This window comes from Dama dama, chromosome 5 (genome assembly GCF_033118175.1).
Source record: "Dama dama isolate Ldn47 chromosome 5, ASM3311817v1, whole genome shotgun sequence".
Classification (NCBI taxonomy): Eukaryota; Metazoa; Chordata; class Mammalia; order Artiodactyla; family Cervidae; genus Dama; species Dama dama.
Genome location: NC_083685.1, coordinates 101,632,097 through 101,642,011, shown reverse-complemented (window position 1 = coordinate 101,642,011; position 9,915 = coordinate 101,632,097).

Genomic DNA, 9,915 nt, shown 5'->3' with positions numbered 1-9,915 from the left:
TTTAACATCGAAGTATTGATATTGGTTCACTAATCGTAACAAATGTACCACATCTTTATGGTGGCCCAAGAAATCTGTTTAGATTATGCTGCATTTAGGGAAAAAGTACTTCCTATAGACCATATGTCCTATTTAAAAAACTGTTTGTTTTGGAAGTTGTGCGTAAATCTTCAGCCTTATTATAGTTAAGAAAGCCATATGAAGAATGGAGAAGGCTTACCTAGACCTCACACCAGAGGAGAGGCTTTGAATAGAAAGGGACTTGAAGGGTCAAAGCTCACCCTGAATTTGTCTGATATGTTTTGGAGACTTGTAACTGAATTGCTTGTATGAAACAATCTGTGGTGTGATGCTCTGCTTAGTAACTCAGACATTTGGGAAGGACATTGCTGTGGGTCAGTGTGACATGCTGTTTGCCTGGAGGAGGAAGGTGATGAAATCTAAGCTAAGATCAATGCTTGTGGAATGCAGATGTGGTTTTCTGAAAGGCAAGCAAAGATTATTTGAAATAAAAATGAATATACTTCTCTCAGAGAGAGGGAAAGGAGGCTCTCAAGATAGAAAACAAGATTATGAACTGAGAGATGCTTTCTAAAGGATACGGCAAAGACCTCCCCTTCATCACCCATCCAACCATCCATCCCTCTACCCATCCATCCATCCACTCATCCACCCATCCATCCATCCACCCACCCATCCATTTATCCATACACCCATCCATCCACCCACCCATTCATCTGTCTTCTCTTCATTTGTTGTCTTATTTGGGGCTCTGGGCACAATCCTATTTCATATCCCACTCTAAGTTATTGTTTCCTCTGTTGGATAAGAATAGTTATTCCCAATGCTGTCATCATATCTGCTATAAGATTTGTATGGTTGCGCTGGAGGAATTAAGAAATACAAGAGGAAAGGGAAGTACCACTCCACATTTTCCAATCCCTTGATGCCAGTATAGCAGCAGCAGACCCACCTGAAGGAGGATGACAGTCTGAGTTTCAGGTATCAGCTGGCAGTGCAGTGAAAGTTATCCAAGGGGCAGCAGAGAGCAGCCGAGAGGAATACGCAACCCAGAGAAGCAGCTGCCCGTTGGAGCAAGAAACCATTTTAAGACAAATCCCCCTCTCCCAAAATATGGAGGAAGGTAAGCCCGGTACTTGGGTTACACATGGATTATGTCAGATAATATATATTCTGCACATAGTAAGCACTGGATATATGGTAGCTATTAAAATAATAATAATAAATCTAAACGAATTCCACCTGGGACTATTTATCTGCGGAGGAATCTGGAGAGAGGTATGGCAGATCTGAGGGCCTCTGGGAATGGAGTAACATTATTTAAAACATCAACAAATACTGGAAACATTGAATGCCAGAGCTGGGAAACCTGAAGAAGCATTTTAGGTCAACACTCTCATTTTACAAATGTATAAACTGAGTCCCTGAGAAGTCAAGTGACTGGCTTGAAACCACCCAACATCTGTAGCAGCTGAGCTGGACATGCTGACTTCCAATTGACTGGGACTTTTTAAAAATTATTTTTCAAAAAATCCTCCAAATCTAAGGTCCATAAATAAATAAAGAAAATTCTGGATAATGGCTCTCCTAGATTTAGCTTAGTGGGGAAGTTATTGGCAGACATCGTCCCAGAAAAGTGGAACCATTTAGTGGGAAAGAAAGTGCATGAGGGTTTCAGTGACAGACATGAATTCTTAAAGGAATGAAAATTCTTCCCCAGAAAATGCTGTAAAGGATGCCCATTCTGTGGGTGTCCTGAAAACTCAATTTTCTGTTTTCCATGTTCATACAGTGAGGAAATCTTGCTAAGATGGCAACAAGGGTCTGTAGACCTCCACCCTACAGAGGTGGGGTCCTTTGGGAGCATGCGCAAGGAAAATGGACAGAAGCCCAGCGTCATCAGGCTCGTGTCCCATGGGATAAGGAGGGAGCCCCAGGCCAGCAGGTCCTGAGATCAGCTCCAGGGAGAGCAGTGTGTCCATCAAAATCCTCTATCTCCGCTTGGAACCTTTCAACTAGGACCATCTTTTGTCAATAAACATTCATCCTGGGAAGCAACCTTACAAACAGAGAAACACCATCACTGTCTGGAAGTCGTTTGACCTCAAGTTTCAGAACCAAGACTAGAACATAATTTTTTTATTTCTAGATCTTCCTGGACTTCCCTGGTGGCTCAGACGGTAAAGCGTCTGCCTACAATGCGGGAGACCTGGGTTCGATCCCTGGGTCGGGAAGATCCCCTGGAGAAGGAAATGGCAACCCACTCCAGTACTCTTGCCCGGAAAATCACATAGAGGGAGGAGCGTGGTAGGCTATAGTCCTACCACGCAAAGAATCGGACACTACTGAGTGACTTCACTTTCACTTTCAGATCTTCCTGGAAAGCTATGATGTTATAGCATCATTGACAATCCCAAATGAAGGGATTGTTGTTGTCAATCCCAATTGAAGGGACCAAATTGAAGATCAAGATGTTATAGCATCCCAATCCCATCACACAAAGGTCATTGTTATGTCTGTGGTCCACTGGTATATTTGCCCTTTAGGTCTGGTTCACGGAATCAATTCTTTCTGAAGTAGTGGAACTGAGTAGCTTAACATGTTTTCTCATTACTCTAAATCCTGGTCAACCTCTTAATGACCCAAACTAGCCTATCTCCTAAAGCTTATTATCCTAACCTACAAGTTCCCTTGAAAATCATGTAGGACGGAGCTCATACAGCCTACCTGAACTTCTAGGTATGCCAGCCTTGTCTCCCCTCATCTCCTAACTTTTTTTTTTTTTTTTGGTTGTACCACACGGGTGTTAGTTCCCTGACCAGGGGTCAAACTTGGGCCCCCTGCGTTGGAAGTGTGGAGTCTTAACCACTAGACTGCCAATGAAGTCCTTAGGTTTTTTTTCTATTAAATGTCTTGCCAGGTCAGGGCCCCTCAACAGGGATCCTTACTTCAAGCGCTGCCTGGAAACTACTAATTGATGCCAAAGTTTTTTTTATTATTGCTGTTGTTAGTTTTGTTTTTAAGGAAAACTTCCTCCTACAACAGGTGCTAAACAGATTATACGACCTTGGGAGGGATGTGTGTGGCATCCTCGGGCATTTTTACAACTGTAACAGCTATTCATGACATCCCCTGATTAACATCTAAGTTCGGTATGAGATCCGGTGCTAGCCAGAAATTCCCAAATTGGCAGATTTCATTGCTGCTTTAAGTTGCCAAGGATTTTGAGGCTGCTGAGTGTGGAGGGGAGTCTAAGTGATGCATGTCTTTTCATCCCATCTCCGTTGTTTATTCAAAAAATACATACTGAGTTTATAGCATGTGTACAAGGCCATGAAAATGCAACATGGGGTCAGATGGTCTGGAATCCCCCCACAATGACACTCATGAGAGTCTATAAGAGCATTTGAGGCAGGCCACAGAGCCTTAGAAAAAAATAAAGTGATTCCTCATCAAAGAACATGTGGAATTTCAAATGCAACTCACTCAGCCATTAGGCATGCTGGCATATTTACTGAGGAGTCAAAATTTTAGTTGTAAGTAACATGACTCTCGCCATCTTGGAAAGTCTTATGAAACCCGTTGAATGAATGTTTGGTGAGTATCTGGATCAAAGGAAGCCATCTTAGGACATAAGAAGAACTTTATAGTGGACCCAGACAGGAAAGAGGCCATGCAAGTGAAGGTCAGGTTCAGAGAGCTGCCCCATGGGAACTGTGCAGGCTCAGGGAAGTCCTGAAAGACTTATCTGGGATGGCCTTGGGAATCAAGTGAGCTATGAGGTAGGAATGAGCTAGTGATGAGACAGTTATGAGCAGAGAAATCAATGAAAAGCACTGGAGACAAGTTTTGGTCATGGAGTGAAGAACCCCTGAGCATATTTGCTTTGTACAAAAGGAGACCATACAGTCTAAAGTTCTGCTTCGAACACCATGATGGGCTTTTCTATATGCGATATCAGTTTTGGCTGCAGTATTGCAAGCTAGTCCTCCCAGGTGGCGCAGTGGTAAAGAATCTGCCTACCAATGCAGGAGACACAGCTTCGATCCTTGAGTTGGGAAGATCCCCTGGAGAGGGAAATGGCAACTGACTCTAGTATTCTTGCCTGGGAAATCCCATGGACAGAGTAGCTTATAGTCCATGGGGTCGCAAAGAGTTGGACACGACTGGACGTATACTCTGTTTAAAAATATTTCAGTTTTATTATATTTCTCTAGGGACCAACAGAAGCATTGATTACATGAATGACTATCTTGTGCTTTGTTCTGAACAGAGTATAACTTACAAAGTCTTTACCATCAGTTTGGAACAGCAGCCTGAATAGCCATTTCCTTAATATACAAAAGCTTACACAGATCAGTTCAGTCACTCAGTCATGTTCGACTCTTTGCGACCTCATGGACTGCAGCATGCCAGGCTTCCCTGTCCATCACCAACTCCTGGAGATTACGCAAACTCATGTCCATTGAGTCGGTGATGCCATCCAACCACCTCATCCTCTGTTGTCCCCTTCTCCTGCCACCTTCAACCTTTCCCAACATCAGGGTCTTTTCAAATGAGCCAGTTCTTCACATCGGATGGCCAAAGTATTGGAGTTTCAGCTTCAGCATCAGTCCTTCCAATGAATATTCAGGACTGATTTCCTTTAGGATGGACTGGTTTGATCTCCTTTCAGCCCAAGGGACTCTCAAGAGTCTTCTCCAACACCACAGTTCAAAAGCATCAGTTCTTCGGCACTCAGCTTTCTTTATAGTCCAACTCTCACAACCATACATGACTACTGGAAAAACCATAGCTTTGACTGAATGGACCTTTGTTGGCAAAGTAATGTCTCTGCTTTTTAATATGCTGTCTATTTTGGTCGTAACTTTTCTTCCAAGGAGCAAGCATCTTTTAATTTCATAGCTGTAGTCACCATCTGCAGTAATTTTGGAGCTAAAAAAAAAAAAAAAAAAAGGTCTCTCACTGTTTCCACTGTTTTCCCATCTATTTGCCATGAAGTGATGTGTAAAGTTCACACATGAAAACACAATTTAAATAACTCAAAATGGATTGCTTTCCATATATCTTAGTGTATTTTTTTATCATGTTCAATTTGACTTTTGTTGTTCAGCCACTAATTGTGCCTGACTTTTCAACCCCATGGACTACAGCATGGTAGGCTTCCCTGTCCTTCACCTTCTCCCAGAGATTTGGCTTTAGAATGACGTTTTTCATCTGATGAGAGTCGTGTGGGAATTACTTTATTTATGCAATACAGATTTAAGGGGAAAAATGTCTTTGTATTTTTTACAGCAGAATCGTACAAACATCCATTGTGGAAAAGAGGTTTCCACAGATAGCCTGCATATCAGAACTTTGTCAACAAAGATCCATGTAGTCAAAGTTATGGTTTTTCCAGTAGTCATGTATGGGTGTGATAGTTGGACTATAAAGAAAGCTGACCACTGAAGAACTGATGCTTTTGAATTGCTGGAGAAGACTCTCAAGAGTCCCTTGGACAGCAAGGAGATCCAACCAGTCCATCCTAAAGGAAATCAGTCCTGAATATTCATTAGAAGGACTGATGCTGAAGCTGAAACTCCAATACTTTGGCCACCCTATGCGAAGAACTGGCTCATTTGAAAAGACCCTGATGCTGGGAAAGATAGAAGGCGGGAGAAGAAGGGGGATGATAGAGGATGAGATCATTGGATGTCATAACCAACTCAATGGACATGAGTTTGAGTAAGCTCTGGGAGTTGGTGATGGACAGGGAGGCCTGGCGTGCTACAGTCCATGGGGTTGCAAAGAGTCAGATACGACTGAGCGACTGAACTGAACTGATACCCAGACCTTGTGTCAGCAGAAGGTGCTATGAACTCAACTGTGTCTTCCCACCAAATTCATACACTAAAACCTTAACTCCCAAGGTTACCATATTTGGAGCCAGGGCCATTTTGAAATTAATTAAGGTTAAATAAAGTCATAAGAATAGAAAGCTGACCAGATAGGGTTAATGTCTTTATAAGAAGAGGAAGCCAAGACTAGAGCTCTCTCATGCTCCACACATCTGCACAGGTGAAGGAAGGACCATTTGAGGATACAGCATGAAAATGGTTATCTTCAAGCCAAGAAGAGAAATTTCATCAGGAACTGAATCGTGATGGCTTGTTCTCAGACTTGACCCCAGACTTGTTCTCACCTGCCGAACTTTAAACAATTAATTCTGTTACTTAAGCCACCCAGGCAAAGGTATTTTGTTATGGCAGCCCAAGCTAAGACAGAAGGCATTTTAATAAATAAGAATTTCCAATTTAAGGATAATCAATAACTGATAACAGTGATTCAGAAACCTGTGCCTGTTCATAAGGGCTGTAAGTACAAATATACCATGTGATGTTGCTAACATTTATTGGTAACACATAATAATATTAATGTATATTCCTATTTACATCTTTATGAACATAAAATAGGAAATAGCCTTTCACACATAGAATATATGGAATTTTTTTAAAAAAGAAGGAATCATTTGTGTAACTGAATGATGAGGTTCCAGTGGCTGATTTTGGAAGCATGGTTCTTTGGGGGAAATTCTTTCATTTTGTGATTTCTGCATCACTTATCTAGACCAGATCTCTTGAGTGCCATCTTAAGAGCTCTCCATAACATAAATCATGCCAAATGGGTAGTAAAAAATGGTAGAAGGTAATAGGCTGATTTGAATCATTCTTCTTTCTGACAGCTCACTATGATAGCTGCTCTGTGATGGTTGTAAGTCACAGAGCTCTGGTCTGCCCATCAAAGTTCTCTGCACACACTGCCATGTAAACTAAAGTGCTCGTCAAGACTCACACAGAGCAGCAGAACTCTAGCCAAAATTCAGCCTCTATACACGGGTACCCAGTGGAATCTCGGAGACAGAGTTTTGGGTGAAGTAGAAAAGAATAGCTTTACCCATAGTGGTTTAATGTCCTCAAAACTGTGCGTCCCAACCTGGAAAGGGTACTGAGAAGCTTTACATCAATAGTAATGGCTCAAAGAGGAGGACGTGATCAGCTCGTGGACATTCTTCTGACTGGTTGATGTGAGGTCAGCATCATCAACCTTCTTGTTCCAGTCAGTCTGATGTCTCTGCGTTTGTGGGCCACGCACAGTCAACTTCTCCCTCCTGGAGAGGGTTTCTCTGCAAAAGGGCTCTGTGCATATCTTGAGGTGGAACCAGGACCTGCCTCAGGGCTTCACTATTGTTTCTTGACCACTCCTCCCCTGTCTCCACTTCCCCTCCCTTCCCTGCTTAGCAACTGTTTGGACCTGCTCTTTGGGGAGGTGTGGAGGCTGTAATCAAGATGAGACTCACCTGGTTCACACATCTAGTTAGTGGCAGGGCCAGAATTGGACCCCAGGACTCCTTCTTCTTCTTGTTTGGTTGCTCAGTGGTGTCTGACTCTTTGCAACCCCATGGACTACAACATGCCAGCCTTCCCAGTCCTTCATTATTTCCCAGAGTTTGCTCAAACTCATGTCCATTGAGTTGGTGGTGCCATCCAATCATCTCATCCTCTGCCATCCCCTTCTCCTCCTGCCCTCAATCTTTCCCAGCATCAGGGTCTTTTCCATTGAGTTGGCTCTTTGCATCAGGTGGCCGAAGGATTGGAGCTTCAGCTTCAGCATCAGTCCTTCCAATGAATATTCAGAGTTTATTTCCTCTAGGCTTGACTGGTTTGATCTCCTTGTTGTCCAAGGGACTCTCAAGACTCCTACCCTCCTGTTTACAGATCCTTCCCACATCTCACAGCCTCCTGGAAAATGAAGAGGAGGGTTTTAAAGAACCCACCTGAGTTTCAGCCATGAGACTCTTTTGCTGTTGGATAAGCAGAAAAGTTATGTGGTTCTTATTTTCCTCTGTTGAATTATTAATACCAAGAGCCAACCAGCATGATGTTGGAACGATGTAAACTTGGTGTCAGAGTGGGTGGGGCAGGTGCAGAGAACAGAGAGGAAGAAAAAAACCACTGACTTTAGGCAACACTGCCTTGGCTTCAGGGCTTGTGGGCTTAGGACCAATTTTGGAAAGGGCATTTTATTCCTTCCAATTAGCTCTTGAGAGTCTTGGAGAAGATGCTGAAGCTGAAGCTCCAATACTTTGGCCACCTGATGCAAAGAACCAACTCATTAGAAAAGACACTGGTGCTGGGAAAGACTGAAGGTAGGAGGAGAAAGGGATGACAAGAAGATGAGATGGTTGGATGGCATCACTGACTCAATGGACATGAGTTTGAACAAGCTTCAGGAGGTGGTGAAGGACAGGGAACCCTGGCATGTTGTAGTCCATGGGGTCGCAAAGAGTCGGACACGACTAAGTGACTGAAAACAACAACAACGTTAGCTCACTCTTGTGCCTACTGCTCCCATTGCCTCCAGGCATAAGTGAGAAGACTCCATGAATATCAACAAAACACTTGCTTTATCACTTCTTCAAGCAGAAACATTGTTTAAGATGAGAGGTCAAAAAAAAAAAAAAAAGATGAGAGGTCAAATTGTAAACGGGATGAGGGCTTCCCTGGTGGCTCAGAGGGTAAAGCCTCTGCCTGCAATGTGGGCGATCTGGGTTCCATCCTCGGGTCGAGAAGATTCCCCTGGAAAAGGAAATGGCCACCCACTCCAGTATTCTTGCCTGGAAAATGCCATGGATGGAGGAGCCTGGCAGGCTACAGTTATAATGGGATCGCAAAGAGTCGTACATGACTGAGCAACTTCACTTTGAGGTCTATAGATGGGATGGTAGGTATATGTGTTTAATGATTAAGCCAATTAAAGAAAAGAAGTTTCACATCGGAAAAAAAAAAAAAGAGCATCCAGGTTTTTCTGAGAAATGAACATATACAGCGATACAGGCTTTGCATTGTGACTTGGTGACAGCTGAATTAACTCAGTTTCTTTCCTCCACTGCTTCACTCACTCACATTACTCGTCTCCTTGGTGGACAATTGACCTGGTGGCCCTTGCTTTAAAAAATGTCATGAATTACATAATATTATTTTTTGCTTACAACTATAGCATGCCCTGAAATTAAAAAAAAAAAAAAACTTTAAAATTAGATTTCTTTATTACCAGCTGATGCTAGTATTTGCTCCACTGGACCTGATCGTAGTAGAACTCATATATATATATACACATACACACACATGCACACATACACACACTCTCACACAGGCACTAGTGGTTAGATCTTTTCAGCCCTTGAGCATCACTGATTCTGTAGTATTTCAGCTTTTAGTCCATTGCCAGTTGGAATATAGGCATTAAATACCTCACTGACATCTTCCTGCTACTCATTCTGAACACTAAATACCTTCAGGGGGATTTAAAATTCTGTGGGCATCACCCTTTCCCTAACAGAGCCAGTGGCTTCATGAGTGTAACTCTCGGCCTCTATTGGACCCAGCTTTCGGCTCTGACATCAACACCAATTTCCAAAAACAACTGAAAAGACTCTTGAAGCAAAGTGACCTCAGTTGTCTCCAGTTCCCTCTCTCTGTGCAGTGAGAGTCACCAAGAACAAGATGCACCTTGGGTTAAAGCAAACTGCCACAGAAATAAAGATCAGACTCTTTTACTACAATTTGAAACTAAAACATTCCTCTACCGTACAATCTGAAAGGTCCCGAAGTTTCATCATTTGAAAACAGACAAACATGTTTTTCTTTTAAGAGAAGGCAGCGGTGACCTAAGTGTTTTATATTCATTCTCACCCTGGGGAAAAATATATTCTTGGAAAGTTTTTACTTTTTTGAGCTCATTCCAAGGATGCGATGAACACGGCTCGATTCTGCGGCTGTATTTCATGAAGTGTCATTATCCTTCTGCCAGAGCAACTAATGGATGGCTGGAAGGAAAGACACAATTTGGAGG